Source organism: Lithobates pipiens, unplaced genomic scaffold (genome assembly GCF_037356315.1).
Source record: "Lithobates pipiens isolate NorthernLeopardFrog02 unplaced genomic scaffold, aLitPip1_a1.2 Scaffold_16, whole genome shotgun sequence".
In the NCBI taxonomy this organism is placed as follows: domain Eukaryota; kingdom Metazoa; phylum Chordata; class Amphibia; order Anura; family Ranidae; genus Lithobates; species Lithobates pipiens.
In genome coordinates, this window is record NW_027507748.1 from 2,118,971 (window position 1) to 2,137,749 (window position 18,779).

The 18,779-nt window shown below is 53.1% G+C and overlaps 1 protein-coding gene across 2 annotated transcripts in view; it reads left to right on the forward strand.

Moving 5' to 3' along the window:
* Positions 1 to 494: 494 nt before the first annotated feature.
* AGPAT3 (1-acylglycerol-3-phosphate O-acyltransferase 3) overlaps positions 495 to 18,779 on the forward strand; it is a 30,823-nt gene continuing 12,538 nt past the window's right edge. Inside the window, exon 1 of one of the 2 annotated variants that reach the window (XM_077479468.1) lies at positions 495 to 751. The gene's annotated coding sequence lies outside the window, so the exon portion shown is untranslated. Of the gene's footprint in view, positions 752 to 5,417; positions 5,731 to 18,779 lie in introns of those variants that run through there. The other variant, XM_077479467.1, reaches the window with a different exon arrangement.

The window sequence follows — 18,779 nt, forward strand, 5'->3', positions numbered from 1 at the left end:
AGTACACTCCCCAATCATCAAGCCTGGTGTCCACACATGGACCAAGGACTGATCTAGCTGTCGTTCCCTGGGGCACACAGCGGTCATCTGTGGTCCTGCCTTTGGGAGTAGAAGCCATCGAATGGGCATCACAGGGGTGTTCTGAGACCTTTGACTTTTTGTAGGCCTTATTTGCCCAGATTTCAGGGTGTCCCGCAGATGAATAATACGGGGTGGTAATGATCGGATTCCTTGAGTTGGTTGAGGTCCCCATATTGCAGAGGAGATACGACTTGTATCGGATGAACACCTCGGCGTCTTCCCATGAGACGGCAACAATCTTTCTTGGAATGCCAGGATGTTCTGAAAGTCGGGGTTTTTTTTTTATCTGATGTTTCTGTAAATCTTTGCCCGGCCTCCATGTTGACCTCATGTATGTGCCATGCATGATCTATACACGTAGACTTTGGACTGACCTTGGAGCGCGTCTATTCTATCGCGGTGTGCTCTCTTTCCCCTTTGGATGTGTCTTCACTCTGCGGAGCTCTTCAGGTCCGCCACTCTTCCTGATTTTTACAGGTTGCCTTTGTCCACCAGAGCAGAATCGGCAGCAACCCTGTCCTGGTGTAATTGTCAGTCCAGCACTGTGCAGCTCACAGCAGCCTCGGGAGAGAAGCCGTCTACATGGTGAAGGTTTTCCTTTTAAGCCGAGTCTTGGAAATTGGTAAAAGCCGGTCAGAAGTGATGAGACCCATCTGAGATGGAATGGAAGGTATCGTTATATTGGGGGAGGGAGTGTCTGTCATGGGTCAGAGGTGATGCCCCCTGGAGGTACTTGTGGGTGATCTCTGCTATTTGGTGATCGGAATTCTGTCTGTGGCCGCAATTCCCCCGAGCCGATCGTTTTCTGCACTCTCCTGTTTTTCTGGTTTGCCAGAATTTTAATAGAGAAATGTTACCTTAAGGGCTTTGATCACTTTTCAGAGGGCATTTGCCTCCTCACCACCTGATTTAACTCTATGAAGCCCCACTTTTGCCCTGCAGTCATGTGCATCGTGCCCAGTTGTAGCACCTCTCCACTGAACTCAAAGGGGCAAGTGTGACGAGCTGGGCACCCAGTGTTAAGAATGTCGCAGAGCACCGTAATGTGACCAAACCCATCCAGAGTGTGAGGGCTGGGGGCGGTAAAACTGAGACTCGGCCACCCTGTTTTACCAACCCTGATCACCTGTCTGAAAGACGTTCCTGATAAATTTTTGAGTAAAAATTTGCAAGACCCCCCCGTGTGTCCTGTGTGTGTGTGACCCTCGTCACAGTGAGACCCCCCCGTGTGTCCTGTGTGTGACCCTCGTCACAGGGAGACCCCCCCCCGTGTGTCCTGTGTGTGACCCTCGTCACAGGGAGACCCCCCCCCCCCCCGTGTGTCCTGTGTGTGACCCTCGTCACAGGGAGACCCCCCCGTGTGTCCTGTGTGTGTGACCCTCGTCACAGGGAGACCCCCCCGTGTGTCCTGTGTGTGTGACCCTCGTCACAGGGAGACCCCCCCGTGTGTCCTGTGTGTGTGACCCTCGTCACAGGGAGACCCCCCCGTGTGTCCTGTGTGTGACCCTCGTCACAGGGAGACCCCCCCGTGTGTCCTGTGTGTGTGACCCTCGTCACAGGGAGACCCCCCCGTGTGTCCTGTGTGTGTGACCCTCGTCACAGGGGAGACCCCCCCGTGTGTCCTGTGTGTGTGACCCTCGTCACAGGGAGACCCCCCCGTGTGTCCTGTGTGTGTGACCCTCGTCACAGGGAGACCCCCCCGTGTGTCCTGTGTGTGTGACCCTCGTCACAGGGAGACCCCCCCCGTGTGTCCTGTGTGTGTGACCCTCGTCACAGGAGACCCCCCCGTGTGTCCTGTGTGTGTGACCCTCGTCACAGGGAGACCCCCCCGTGTATCCTGTGTGTGTGACCCTCGTCACAGGGAGACCCCCCCGTGTATCCTGTGTGTGTGACCCTCATCACAGTGAGACCCCCCCCCCCCCGTGTCCTGTGTGTGTGACCCTCATCACAGTGAGACCCCCCGTGTATCCTGTGTGTGTGACCCTCATCACAGTGAGACCCCCCCCACGTGTGTCCTGTGTGTGTGACCCCTCGTCACAGTGAGACCCCCCCCCGTGTGTCCTGTGTGTTTGACCCTCGTCACAGTGACACCCCCCCCGTGTGTCCTGTGTGTGTGACCCTCGTCACAGTGAGACCCCCCCCGTGTCCTGTGTGTGTGACCCTCGTCACAGTGAGACCCCCCCGTGTCCTGTGTGTGTGACCCTCGTCACAGTGAGACCCTCCGTGTGTCCTGTGTGTGTAACCCTCGTCACAGTGAGACCCCCCCCCCGTGTGTCCTGTGTGTGACCCTCGTCACAGTGAGACCCCCCCCCCCCGTGTGTCCTGTGTGTGTGACCCTCATCACAGTGAGACCCCCCCCCCGTGTCCTGTGTGTGTGACCCTCGTCACAGTGAGACCCCTCCGTGTGTCCTGTGTGTGTGTGACCCTCGTCAGTGAGACCCCCCCCCACGTGTGTCCTGTGTGTGTGACCCTCGTCACAGTGACACCCCCCCCCGTGTGTCCTGTGTGTGTGACCCTCGTCACAGTGAGACCCCCCCCCGTGTCCTGTGTGTGTGACCCTCGTCACAGTGAGACCCCCCCGTGTCCTGTGTGTGTGACCCTCGTCACAGTGAGACCCCTCCGTGTGTCCTGTGTGTGTAACCCTCGTCACAGTGAGACCCCCCCCGTGTGTCCGGTGTGTGACCCTCGTCACAGTAAGACCCCCCCCCCCCCGTGTGTCCTGTGTGTGTGACCCTCGTCACAGTGAGACCCCCCCCGTGTGTCCTGTGTGTGTGACCCTCGTCACAGTGAGACCCCCCCCATGTGTCCTGTGTGTGTGACCCTCGTCACAGTGAGACCCCCCCCCCGTGTGTCCTGTGTGTGTGACCCTCGTCACAGTGAGACCCCCCCCCCGTGTGTCCTGTGTGTGTGACCCTCGTCACAGTGAGACCCCCCCCCCCCGTGTGTCCTGTGTGTGTGACCCTCGTCACAGTGAGACCCCCCCCCCCCGTGTGTCCTGTGTGTGTGACCCTCGTCACAGTGAGACCCCCCCCGTGTGTCCTGTGTGTGTGACCCTCGTCACAGTGAGACCCCCCCCCCCCCCCGTGTGTCCTGTGTGTGTGACCCTAGTCACAGTGAGACCCCCCCCCGTGTGTCCTGTGTGTGTGACCCTCGTCACAGTGAGACACCCCCCCCCCCCCCCCGTGTGTCCTGTGTGTGTGACCCTCGTCAGTGAGACCCCCCCCGTGTGTCCTGTGTGTGTGACCCTCGTCAGTGAGACCCCCCCCGTGTGTCCTGTGTGTGTGACCCTCGTCACAGTGAGACCCCCCCCCCCCCCGTGTGTCCTGTGTGTGTGACCCTCGTCACAGTGAGACCCCCCCCCCCCCCGTGTGTCCTGTGTGTGTGACCCTCGTCACAGTGAGACCCCCCCCCCCCCCCCGTGTGTCCTGTGTGTGTGACCCTCGTCACAGTGAGACCCCCCCCCCCGTGTGTCCTGTGTGTGTGACCCTCATCACAGTGAGACCCCCCCCCCCGTGTGTCCTGTGTGTGTGACCCTCGTCAGTGAGACCCCCCCGTGTGTCCTGTGTGTGTGTGACCCTCGTCACAGTGAGACCCCCCCCCCCCCCGTGTGTCCTGTGTGTGTGACCCTCGTCACAGTGAGACCCCCCGTGTGTCCTGTGTGTGTGACCCTCGTCACAGTGAGACCCCCCCCCCCCGTGTGTCCTGTGTGTGTGACCCTCGTCACAGTGAGACCCCCCGTGTGTCCTGTGTGTGTGACCCTCGTCACAGTGAGACCCCCCGTGTGTCCTGTGTGTGTGACCCTCGTCACAGTGAGACCCCCCGTGTGTCCTGTGTGTGACCCTCGTCACACCCCCCCCCCCCCCATTACAGTACATATCTAGATAACCTCTCGGAGTTTGTCCTCTTAGTAATCAAACTGACAAACTAATTATTTTAAATATAGTGGGATGTGGGGATCACGCCACTGGGGTGACTTGTGGCGTGATGCGCGTCAGTGGTTGTGGCATGCTCAGCATCTCGAGTGACATGTGTCGGTTGTGGTGTGCTCGGTGTCCCGGGTGACGCATGTCAGTGGTTGTGGCATGCTCGGCGTCCCAGGTGACGTGTGTCGGTTGGGGCATGCTCTGTGTCCCAGGTGACGTGTGTCGGTTGTGGCATGCTTGATGTTCCAGGTGACGCCTGTGGGTGGTTGTGGCGTGCTCGGCGTCCCAGGTGAAACCCTGTGGGTGGTTGTGGCGTGCTCTGCGTCCCGGGTGACGCCTGTGGGTGGTTGTGGCGTGCTCTGCGTCCCAGGTAATGCGTGTCAGTGGTTGTGGCGTGCTCTGCGTCCCAGGTAATGCGTGTCGGTGGTTGTGGCGTGCTCTGCGTCCCGGGTAATGCGTGTCGGTGGTTGTGGCGTGCTCTGCGTCCCGGGTAATGCGTGTCGGTGGTTGTGGCGTGCTCGGCGTCCCAGGTAATGCGTGTCGGTGGTTGTGGCGTGCTCTGCGTCCCGGGTAATGCGTGTCGGTGGTTGTGGCGTGCTCTGCGTCCCGGGTAATGCGTGTCGGTGGTTGTGGCGTGCTCGGCGTCCCGGGTAATGCGTGTCGGTGGTTGTGGCGTGCTCGGCGTCCCGGGTAATGCGTGTCGGTGGTTGTGGCGTGCTCGGCGTCCCGGGTAATGCGTGTCGGTGGTTGTGGCGTGCTCGGCGTCCCGGTATGCGTGTCGGTGGTTGTGGCGTGCTCTGCGTGTCGGTGGTTGTGGCGTGCTCGGCGTCCCGGGTAATGCGTGTCGGTGGTTGTGGCGTGCTCGGCGTCCCGGGTAATGCGTGTCGGTGGTTGTGGCGTGCTCTGCGTGTCGGTGGTTGTGGCGTGCTCGGCGTCCCGGGTAATGCGTGTCGGTGGTTGTGGTGTGCTCTCCGTCCCGGGTAATGCGTGTCGGTGGTTGTGGCGTGCTCTGCGTCCCAGGTAATGCGTGTCGGTGGTTGTGGCGTGCTCGGCGTCCCAGGTAATGCGTGTCGGTGGTTGTGGCGTGCTCGGCGTCCCCCCTCCCCCGGCAGAACAAGCCCTCCAGTGTTTGTGTTCATTAATCTGATTATCAGATTTAAGTCTCTCCTGAACATTAACCCCTTTGTCTCCGCTCTGGTTTCTCCTCCCACCTTCTATCTTCTCTGGTTGGGGGGGGGTTCTGTAGTCCTCGGGGGACTGATTTGTATATTGGGGTACGGCGGTGGGTGCCGGGGACGGGGTGTCCCGCCCTCGTTTCTGAATTTTGCTGACCCAGCAGTTCTTTCCTCCAATCTCTAATCCTCTTTCTGGGTTTAGTGATCATCTCATCTGTCACATCTACACGTCTCTCGGTGGAGGAGAGAGGTCACCCCAATAACGGCAGAGACACCGGGCAGGAGAGCCCACCCATAGAGAGGATCAGTGGGGGGCATCCATCCCGGGTGCTCTGGCCCGCGGTGGTGATCCAGAGGGTAGAAGGTCCGTCTGAGGAATGGAGGTCCAGGAAGGTGTCCGGCGCTGAGTCCTCGGAAGGTGAATCTTCTCCTCTGGTGCTCCTTCGGCATTCATCACCGGCCCGCGTGATGGCCAATCAGTCCGCCGTCTGCCTGTTCTCTGGGGTGTGTGCCACGCTCTTCACCCTGGCTCTGGCATATTACCTGTACTGGTGAGTGGATGCGCTCTGCGTATGTTGCTGTTATTTCTCTTGTGAGGCGGGTTTGTCTCTGGTCTGGTCTTACTGATTTAAAGTGTGTGGAATGACCCATCATCGGCCCAGAACCCTGTGCCACCCCTCCCCCTTCACCCAATCTGTGTGCGTGGTTCTGATCATCACCTTGGTAATTGCTCTAGCCGAATATTCTTATAAAGACTTCCTAAAATCCCTGTATACCACCCATAATGCCCTCCACCATACCACCCATTGTATCATACCACCGATTGTACTGGCCACCAACCATACCATCCATTGTACTGGCCACCAACCATACCATCCATTGTACTGGCCACCAACCATACCATCCATTGTATCATGCCACCAACCATACCATCCATTATCTCACTATACCACCAATCCTATAATTCCACCCATAATACCCTCCATCATACCACCCATTGTATCATACCACCGATTTGTACTGGCCACCAATCCTATCATACCACCCATTGTATCATACCACCCATTGTACTGGCCACCAACCATACCACCCATTGTACTGGCCACCAACCATACCACCCATTATATCACCATACCACCAATCCTATGATTCCACCCATAATACCCTCCACCATACCACCCATTGTATCATACCACCAATTGTACTGGCCACCAACCATACCATCCATTGTACTGGCCACCAACCATACCATCCATTGTATCATGCCACCAACCATACCATCCATTATCTCACCATACCACCCATTGTACTGGCCACCAACCGTACCATCCATTGTCTCACCATACCACCAATCCTATGATTCCACCCATAATACCCTCCACCATACCACCCATTGTACCATACCACCCATTGTACTGGCCACCAACCATACCACCCATTGTACTGGCCACCAACCATACCACCCATTGTACTGGCCACCAACCATACCACCCATTATATCACCATACCACCAATCCTATGATTCCACCCATAATACCCTCCACCATACCACCCATTGTATCATACCACCAATTGTACTGGCCACCAACCATACCATCCATTGTACTGGCCACCAACCATACCATCCATTGTACTGGCCACCAACCATACCATCCATTGTACTGGCCACCAACCATACCATCCATTGTATCATGCCACCAACCATACCATCCATTATCTCACCATACCACCCATTGTACTGGCCACCAACCGTACCATCCATTGTCTCACCATACCACCAATCCTATGATTCCACCCATAATACCCTCCACCATACCACCCATTGTACCATACCACCCATTGTACTGGCCACCAACCATACCACCCATTGTACTGGCCACCAACCATACCACCCATTGTACTGGCCACCAACCATACCACCCATTATCTCACCATACCACCCATCCTATAATTCCACCCATAATACCATCTACCATACCACCCATTTATCATACCACCCATTGTACTGGCCACCAACCATACCACCCATTGTACTGGCCACCAACCATACCACCCATTGTACTGGCCACCAACCATACCACCCATTGTACTGGCCACCAACCATACCATCCATTATATCACCATACCACCAATCCTATAATTCAACCCATAATACCATCTACCATACCACCCATTCTATCATACCACCCATTGTACTGGCCACCAACCATACCGCCCATTATATCACCATACCACCAATCCTATAATTCCACCCATTAGATCACCTTATCCGACATCACACCATCATATCATCAGAACACCCACCATACCATCCATCATACTACACTATATTACCAAAAGTATTGGGACACCTGCCTTTACACACACATGAACTTTAATGGCATTCCAGTCTTAGTCCGGAGGGTTCAATATTGAGTTGGCTCCGCCCTTTTCTGCTATAACAGCTTCAACTCTTCTGGGAAGGCCGTCCACAAGGTTTAGGAGGGTGTCTATGGCGACGTTTCACCATTCTTCCAGAAGGGCATTTGTGAGGTCAGGCACTGATGTTTGATGAGAAGGCCTGGTTCGCGGTCTCCTCTCTAATTCATCCCAAAGGTGTTCTATCGGGGTGAGGTCAGGACTCTGTGCAGGCCAGTCAAGTTCCTCCACTTCAAAGTCGCTCCTCCATGTCTTTATGGACCTTGCTTGGAACAGGAAGGGGCTGTTCCCACGAAGTTGGGAGCATGAAATTGTCCAAAATGTCTTGGTATGCTGACGCCTTAAGAGTTCCCTTCTAAGGGGCCAAGACCAACCCCTGAAAAACAACCCCCACACCATAATCCCCCCCCCCCCCCCTCCACCAAATGGTTTGGACCAGTGCACAAAGCAAGGCCCATAAAGACATGGATGAGGGAGTTTGTGCAGGACAGTCAAGTTCCTCCACCCCAGAGTCCTGACCTCAACCCGATAGAACACCTTGGGGATGAATTGGAGTGGAGAGTGCGAGCCAGGCCTTCTCATCCACATCAGTGCCTGACCTCACATATGTGCTTCTGGAAGAATGGTAAAACCTTCCTATAGACACCCTCCTAAACCTTGGGGAGAGCCAGGGTGGGCCAACTCAATATTGAGCCCTATGGATTAAGACTGCCATTAAAGTTCATGTGTGTAAAGGCAGGTGTCCCAATACTTTTGGTAATCTAGTGCAACATATCATTCAACATGTCACCCATATCACCTTACCAACTATTACACCATCGTAACACCCTTTATAGAGCCATGCCATCATACCACCCACAATACCATCAACCATCATACCACCCACCATACGATCAAGCCATACTATCCAACCTACTGTATACAATCCTACCACCCATCATATCCTCGTACCATAATACCAGCCATCGTACCACTCCACCCACCATACCACCATCATATCCTCATACCACTCTACCCACCATACCACCCATCATATCCTCGTACCACTCCACCCACCATACCACCCATCATATCCTCGTACCACCAGCCATCATACCTCTCCACCCACCATACCACCCATCATATCCTCGTACCACTCCACCCACCATACCGCCCATCATATCCTCGTACCACTCCACCCACCATACCACCCATCATTGCCTCGTACCTCTCCACCCACCATACCACCCATCATATCCTCGTACCTCTCCACCCACCATACCACCCATCATATCCTCGTACCATAATACCAGCCATCGTACCACTCCACCCACCATACCACCCATCATATCCTCATACCACTCCACCCACCATACCACCCATCATATCCTCGTACCATAATACCAGCCATCGTACCACTCCACCCACCATACCACCATCATATCCTCATACCACTCTACCCACCATACCACCCATCATATCCTCGTACCACTCCACCCACCATACCACCCATCATATCCTCGTACCACCAGCCATCATACCTCTCCACCCACCATACCACCCATCATATCCTCGTACCACTCCACCCACCATACCGCCCATCATATCCTCGTACCACTCCACCCACCATACCACCCATCATTGCCTCGTACCTCTCCACCCACCATACCACCCATCATATCCTCGTACCTCTCCACCCACCATACCACCCATCATATCCTCGTACCATAATACCAGCCATCGTACCACTCCACCCACCATACCACCCATCATATCCTCATACCACTCCACCCACCATACCACCCATCATATCCTCGTACCACTCCACCCACCATACCACCATCATATCCTCATACCACTCTACCCACCATACCACCCATCATATCCTCGTACCATAATACCAGCCATCGTACCACTCCACCCACCATACCACCATCATATCCTCATACCACTCTACCCACCATACCACCCATCATATCCTCGTACCACTCCACCCACCATACCACCCATCATATCCTCGTACCTCTCCACCCACCATACCGCCCATCATATCCTCGTACCACTCCACCCACCATACCACCCATCATATCCTCGTACCTCTCCACCCACCATACCACCCATCATATCCTCGTACCTCTCCACCCACCATACCACCCATCATATCCTCGTACCTCTCCACCCACCATACCACCCATCATATCCTCGTACCATAATACCAGCCATCGTACCACTCCACCCACCATACCACCCATCATATCCTCATACCACTCCACCCACCATACCACCCATCATATCCTCGTACCACTCCACCCACCATACCACCCATCATATCCTCGTACCACTCCACCCACCATACCACCCATCATATCCTCGTACCACTCCACCCACCATACCACCCATCATATCCTCGTACCACTCCACCCACCATACCACCCATCATATCCTCATACCACTCCACCCACCATACCACCCATCATATCCTCGTACCACTCCACCCACCATACCACCCATCATATCCTCATACCACTCCACCCACCATACCACCCATCATATCCTCGTACCACCAACCATCATACCACCCATCATATCCTCATACCACTCCACCCATCATATCCTAATACCACCCACAATACCATCAACCATCATACGATCAAGCCATACTATCCAACCTACTGTATACAATCCTACCACCCATCATATCCTCGTACCATAATACCAGCCATCGTACCACTCCACCCACCATACCACCATCATATCCTCATACCACTCTACCCACCATACCACCCATCATATCCTCGTACCATAATACCAGCCATCGTACCACTCCACCCACCATACCACCCATCATATCCTCATACCACTCTACCCACCATACCACCCATCATATCCTCATACCACTCCACCCACCATACCACCCATCATATCCTCGTACCACTCCACCCACCATACCACCCATCATATCCTCATACCACTCCACCCACCATACCACCCATCATATCCTCGTACCTCTCCACCCACCATACCACCCATCATATCCTCGTACCACTCCACCCACCATACCACCCATCATATCCTCATACCACTCCACCCACCATACCACCCATCATATCCTCGTACCACCAACCATCATACCACCCATCATATCCTCATACCACTCCACCCATCATATCCTCATACCACCCACAATACCATCAACCATCATACCACCCACCATACGATCAAGCCATACTATCCAACCTACTGTATACAATCCTACCACCCATCATATCCTCGTACCATAATACCAGCCATCGTACCACTCCACCCACCATACCACCCATCATATCCTCATACCACTCTACCCACCATACCACCCATCATATCCTCATACCACTCCACCCACCATACCACCCATCATATCCTCATACCACTCCACCCACCATACCACCCATCATATCCTCATACCACTCTACCCACCATACCACCCATCATATCCTCATACCACTCTACCCACCATACCACCCATCATATCCTCATACCACTCCACCCACCATACCACCCATCATATCCTCGTACCACTCCACCCACCATACCACCCATCATATCCTCATACCACCCATCATATCCTCGTACCACTCCACCCACCATACCACCCATCATATCCTCATACCACTCCACCCACCATACCACCCATCATATCCTCGTACCACTCCACCCACCATACCACCCATCATATCCTCATACCACTCCACCCACCATACCACCCATCATATCCTCGTACCACTCCACCCACCATACCACCCATCATATCCTCATACCACTCCACCCACCATACCACCCATCATATCATCGTACCACTCCACCCACCATACCACCCATCATATCCTCATACCACTCCACCCACCATACCACCCATCATATCCTCGTACCACTCCACCCACCATACCACCCATCATATCCTCGTACCACTCCACCCACCATACCACCCATCATATCCTCGTACCACTCCACCCACCATACCACCCATCATATCCTCGTACCACTCCACCCACCATACCACCCATCATATCCTCATACCACTCCACCCACCATACCACCCATCATATCCTCGTACCATAATACCAGCCATCGTACCACCCATCATATCCTCGTACCACTCCACCCACCATACCACCCATCATATCCTCGTACCACTCCACCCACCATACCACCCATCATATCCTCGTACCACTCCACCCACCATACCACCCATCATATCCTCGTACCACTCCACCCACCATACCACCCATCATATCCTTGTACCATAATACCAGCCATCGTACCATACCACCCATCATATCCTCGTACCACTCCACCCACCATACTACCCATCATATCCTCGTACCACTCCACCCACCATACCACCCATCATATCCTCGTACCACTCCACCCACCATACCACCCATCATATCCTCGTACCATAATACCAGCCATCGTACCACCCATCATATCCTCGTACCACTCCACCCACCATACCACCCATCATATCCTCATACCACTCCACCCACCATACCACCCATCATATCCTCGTACCACTCCACCCACCATACCACCCATCATATCCTCGTACCACTCCACCCATCATACCACCCATCATATCCTCGTACCACTCCACCCACCATACCACCCATCATATCCTCGTACCACTCCACCCACCATACCACCCATCATATCCTCGTACCACTCCACCCACCATACCACCCATCATATCCTCGTACCACTCCACCCACCATACCAGCCATCATATCCTCGTACCACTCTACCCACCATACCACCCATCATATCCTCATACCACTCCACCCACCATACCACCCATCATATCCTCATACCACTCCACCCACCATACCACCCATCATATCCTCATACCACTCCACCCACCATACCACCCATCATATCCTCGTACCACTCTACCCACCATACCACCCATCATATCCTCGTACCACTCCACCCACCATACCACTCCACTCAACATATCCTCATACCACCAACCATCATACCACTCCACCCACCATACCACCCATCATATCCTCGTACCACTCCACCCATCATATCCTCGTACCACTCCACCCACCATACCACCCATCATATCCTCGTACCACCAACCATCATACCACTCCACCCACCATAGCACCCATCATATCTCATACCACTCCACCCACCATACGTGCATCATACTATCCATCATGCCATCCTATCCATCATACCATACTATCCATCATACCACCGATCATATTTATCATTCCTTCCTACAGTATACAATCCTACCACGCATCATACCACTCCACCCCCCCCCCCCCCCCCCATACCACCCATCATACCATAATGCCAATCATACCACCCACCGTAATACCAACTGTCATATCTTCACCAACGCCATACTAACCATAATACCATACCTACCATATAATACAATTGTACCACCCATCATATCTTCATACCAACCACAATACCATCAAACCACCCAGCATCTCGCATACCAACGTCCCTCCTATCGGTGTTGGATGCCCCTCACACACAGTATCTGCCCCCTCCTCTTCCCATATCACACTCCCTGCACAGCTCCCTATACATGTATTACTTTGTCATTTGAAAGTGATTGTAAACGTTCCCTTTTTTTTTTTTTTTTTTTAAATAACAAACATGCCTATTCCTGCTCTGTGTAATGGTTTTGCACAGAGCAGCCCCGATCCTCTTCTTCTGGGGTCCCCCGCCTGCACTCCAGGCCCCTCCTTTGGAAGCCCCCACAGAAAGCTGATTTCTATAGGGGCCAGATTGACAGTAGGACTCAGCCCTGCTCTCAAGTCACAGGTTTTGATTGAAAACAGCAGGAGCCAATGGCTCCTGCTGATATCAATCTGTCCAATGAGGAGACAGTGGCTTGAACCTCTGCACATTGCTGGGTCAGGCTCAGGTAAGGAAAAGGGGGTGGGGGGAGCTGCAGCACAGATGGGTTTTCACCTTAAAGAGGAAGTAAACACTGGGTTTACTTCCTCTTTCATTCCCTGCAAAGGTAAAGCATAATGGACTACTGTGCATCGCAGCGCATCGCATAGTAGCCCATTATGTGCCACTTACCTGACACAGGAGCCAGCGAAGTCACTGCTGTCCCCTGTAGTCCGACGCATCCATCTTCTCAGTGGGTCTTGCTGCTCTGCAGCTGTGATTCGGCGAAGCCGCGGTGACATCACTCCCGCGCATGCGCACGGGAGCTGCCACGCGTGGCATATCGCCATTGACGGGGTGCCGCGCTCAGTGCACCTGTGCGCCGCTGTCTACGGGGCATGCCCCGTAGACAGTGGTGCCTGTCTTTCGGCAAATATCTATTTCTTGGACCTACAGGTGAGCCTTAATCTAGGCCTTAATCTAGGCTCACCTGTAGGTCAAAGTGTGTTGTAAGGGTTTACAACCACTTTAATGCATAGAATGCAAAGCAACCCTTGAGGATTTACAAACACTTCAACATGGACTCAGCCACCACCTTATTAGGTCCCTTTTGCTAGTAGCGGGTTCGACCCAGTTTATTAGATTCCCCCCCCCCCCCCGCTAGTAACGGATTGGACCCCCTTTATTAGATCCCCTCCCCCCTTGCTAGTAGCGGGTTGGACCCTTTTGGCCTTCATTCTTGGTGGCATATGTAAAGGTAGGTCCTTGCTCTGTTAGGTGCTCGATTTCCCTCTTCCTATCTTGCCTAGGCCGTGGTCTGGATGTACTTGGGAGTCCCTTTCACCGGTGAGATAACCAAGACTCATACACGAGATGTATGTGAATAATGATTACATTTAATGTTTTGAATACAACAGGTTATATGCTGAGACAATAGGGGCAGCGCCCTGTGGAGGAGCCAATCAGGGATACCCTCGTAGCTATACACCAAACTTTTCCTAGTAACAGATTTATTGACAGAACAAGCAGAATAAGCAGAAATCGTGTCTTCATGGCTAAGCACATCATTAACCTTCACACGAGATAAGAGTGAGACTACAATATTCATCAACATTGTGCTAGTAGCCTGTGATCCAGACGTTCTAGGTCACAGACGCAGTTAAGGGAATGCGAGATGACCGTAAGTCTGGCTTTCTTTGCACAAACTCTTGCGGCCAAGGGCATTCTAAGAACAGCATATTTCCCAGATAGCAAGCATCTATGTCTTAGCAGTTAGAATTCTAGCTTGGTCATACAGAGTTTGAAGATGGAATACAGTATAACAAAATGGAATACAGTATAACAAAATGGAGACTCGATAATCCTTATAGCATAGATACAACAAGGTGTTGGAAATGTCTCTTGAGTGACGGGGCGGTCCGCTGTGTCGGAGCTGGAGGTAACGGAAATGCATAAAATTGGGGCGATCAAACCCCTAGAGTTGTTGGAAGGATTTCAGTATGCCCTCTTAGTATACGTCAGACAGGTATCTCACCCCCCCATTTAAGCCATATCTTTGTCAGGTAGCCCCTGCAGCTCTCTCAGGGCGTTGTTTGTCATAGAGGGGTGTGTGCGTGGGAGGTTTAACTTGCGTTTCACTACCTCCCAGACCCTGCAATGGTGGTACAGTAGCCCCTTCCTATCCCCCAGCTCCCCTCCATCAGAGGGTAATTTGAAAGGGGTGGGTGATGCCTTGAGTGTGGGAGGATCACATTGATGTCAGGTACCGGTCCCTGTCATGTTTGTCCAGGTGATATAGGTGAGAGAGTTGGGCCGCTAGGTAGCAAAGGTTGAAGTCGGGCAGGGACGTGCCACCCAGCTCAGTGGGGTTTTTCAGTGATTGCCGTGATAACTTGTGGCGGTTGGTACCCCAGACAAAGGAGTTAAGGAGAGCCTCAATTGATTTGAAGATTCTGAGGGGCAGGTAAATGGGGGGGCATGCCAAAGGACATACAAGAATCCAGCAAGTAGGATCATTTTAATTGAGTTAATCCTCCCCGTTATCTCCAGGGTTAGTTTGGCCCACGTCTGGGTTCTAGTCTTCATATTTGCAATGAGGGGCTTGATGTTTAGTTTAACAAAGTCTTCTACGGAATGGGTAATCGTGACGCCCAGGTATTTCATGGTGCTCACTCTCTAAGAAGCGAGGAGGAGGCCTGCAGTGCTGTGGGGGGTCTTGTATCAATAGGGATTATCTGGGACTTATCCCAATTGATCCGCAGTCCAGAGTATGTGCCAAAAGACTGGATGGTTTCAAGGGCAGCCTGGAGGGACGGGGCCTTTGTCAGCAAGGTAGAGCAGCATATCATCCCTATAGAGGCCTATCCTCTAGATCTCCACGCTGCAAACCCTGAATTCCCGGGTGGGCTCTGATGGCAGTCGCCAAGGGCTCTACAGCATGAGCGTACAGTAGTGTGGGGATAAAGGGAACCCCTGACGCCTACCCCTTGAAAGGGGAAAATGGCTCCGAGACCCGTCCATTAACCAAGATCCTGGCACAAGGGTTCTGGCAAAGGAGACGGATCCACTTAATAAAGCGTGGTCCGAAACCAAAACTTGACAATCATTTCCACAAGTACCTCCACTCAACTGAGTCGAATGCTTTAGCGGCGTCTAGGGACACCACCGCCCTGGAGCCCGTTTGGTCATGTTGCGCCTGGATGCTCATGTGGAGTCTCCTTGAATTGTAAGCTGTGTTTTTGGCAGGCATAATACACCCCGATCAAATCGGGTTTAATGTGGAAATCACTGTGTTCAAGCGTAACGAGAGAGTCTCGGCCGGGATCTTGATATATCGAGTTGGAGCAGGGAGATTGGACGGTAGGACTCGGGAGTTCTGGATTTTTGCCCGGTTTGGGAATGCGCACAATATAGGCTTCGCTCATGGAAGGGGGGCAGGGTCTCAGACTCAAATATGTACGAATATAATTCATGGGGTTTGGGAACCATGGTCTCCATGTATTTGGTATGAAATTTGAAGGGAAGACTGTCAGACCCGGGCGCCTTAGGCCCCGTACACACGGTCAGGGAATCCGTCGGAATGTGTCCGACTGTGTGTGGTCTGCATTGGACTGATTCTGTCGGACCAAATTTTCCAACTTGTTGGAAATATTTTCTGACAAACTGGTCCGATAGGACATACTCCGATCATGTGTAGAGAATTCCGATCAAAGTGCCACGCATGCTCAGATCAAATTCCTACATCAAAGCTATTGGCTACTAGCCTGAATGTAGTCCCGTTGTAACGAAATTACCTCATCACGTTCTGAATGATCGGATTTTTCGACAACTTTGTCCGACCGTGTGTATGCAACTGTTTCGGACACAATCCGTCGGATTTGGTTGGCAGAATGTCCGACCCGTGTGTACGGGGGCTTAGAGAGGTTGAGTAAGGACATTGCCTTTTTAGTATCTCGTCTGTGGTAAGTGGGGCCTCCAGCATCTCCACCTGGGATTGCGTGAGGACTGGCAGGTCAATGCCACTGAACAGTGTGGCTATTTCCCCGTCAGGGCCCCCAGCCACCGACAAGTATAGGGCTGCATAGAAGGACCGGAATTCTCCAGCTACCTGAACGGGATCAGATAGAGCGACCCCGAGCGGAGGGAGACCACCACCGGAGGCTTATGGTCCAAATGGGCCAGATAAGCCAACAACCGTCCCGAGCGCTCACCACACTCGTATGACCTTTGCCTAACATTAAAAATATTTTCGAAGTGCAGATTACTCACCAGCCTGGATTGCAGTTTTAGCCTGTCCTCCGCAGAGGGAGAGAGATTGTCGGCCAACTCATGTTTCGTGTCCGCCAGAGACCTCTCTGCCTGCTCCACTACCCGCGACAGTTTTACGGTATCTGGAGATGTATTGGGACAGGTAGAAATGGGCATGAGACTTGGAGTCCCATACCAGTTCAAGTGGTGCAGTGTTTCTGCTGTTCTGAAGAAAGAACTCCCACTCGTCCCCCGCTCCCTCTATACCCGGGACCACTCCCAGCCAGAATGGGTTAATTTTTCAGATGTAGGGGGTCGCACCCAGCCTGAGCCCAATCCAGTAGGAGGCATGGTCCAACAACCAGGGGGTTAAAACCGACGGTACCCACTCTGGGAAGGAGGGTATGAGACACAAATGTGTAATCGATGCGTGACATGGTGTTGTGTGTAGCAGAGAAGCATGAGTATTGTCTGTTTGAAGGGTTTCGGTGCCGCCATTTGTCCACCAAGGCAAGGTCTGAGAGAAACCTACCAAATCCAGTGCGTGTAGGGTTGTGGAGGGTTGGGGGGCATCGTGAGTCGGTCAAGGTCCTTGCTGATTACGTTGTTAAAGTCCTCCAGCCATATTACAGGGACAGAGGGGAACTGAGACATAAACTGCAACCCCTCTGTCAGGGCCGCAAATTGAAAGAGAGTGGGGGTACATAAAAGGCCATAATTAATCATTCCAGGCCATATATCCTAGCATGTAAAAACAAGTATCTACCCTGGGGGGTCTGATTTTAATTAGCAATGGGGTAAATTGTGCCGTCTTGGCTACTAGGGTAGCCACCCCTCTAGAGTTGGTGTATGTGGCCTGGTACACCCAACCCACCCATGGTTTCTTGAGCGTTGGCACCAGTTGGCCTGTCAGATGGGTCTCCACCAGCACCATAACATCCGTCCTTTGCTTTTTCAAATATGATAGGACCGCCCCTCGCTTCGGTCTGGCCCTGATTCCCCCCCCCCCCCCATCCAAGTGATGCAATTTAGATTAGACATACCGGTCAGTGTGCAAGTCCCAGCCATCTGCCAACATACAGTAGTACTTCATAGTGCTTTTCCCTTCTGTCCACCCAACGCTGCTTTCATCTTGCTGTCTAGAACACCAATACTTTACCATAACAATAAACACGACTGTTGTGAACGCACTGATCTGACCGGCCGCATAGCGCTGCCGAGCAAAAGCGACCATGACATGCCAGGGTCGGTCAGAGCAGGGAAACCCTCTTTTGTAGCAGAACAGTTACATTGCAAACATTCTTAAAGCCAAGTAGGCTCGCAATAGTCTTTAACTCTAATGGGGCGATTACTCGCTGTAAATCAGACACCCGTGTGAGGGTAGCGCCCCCCTCGGGTTTAAGCGGATGGGATAACCATGACGGGGAATGAGGTAGGATAATCGGGAATGGGCACTTATCCCGGGTGTCATAACGGGCCGTAAATTGCTGGTGCAGTCAGTCTTGTGGGGCTGCAGTTAAGTCTCAATGTCCGGAGGCACACTGCAGCCAGCCAG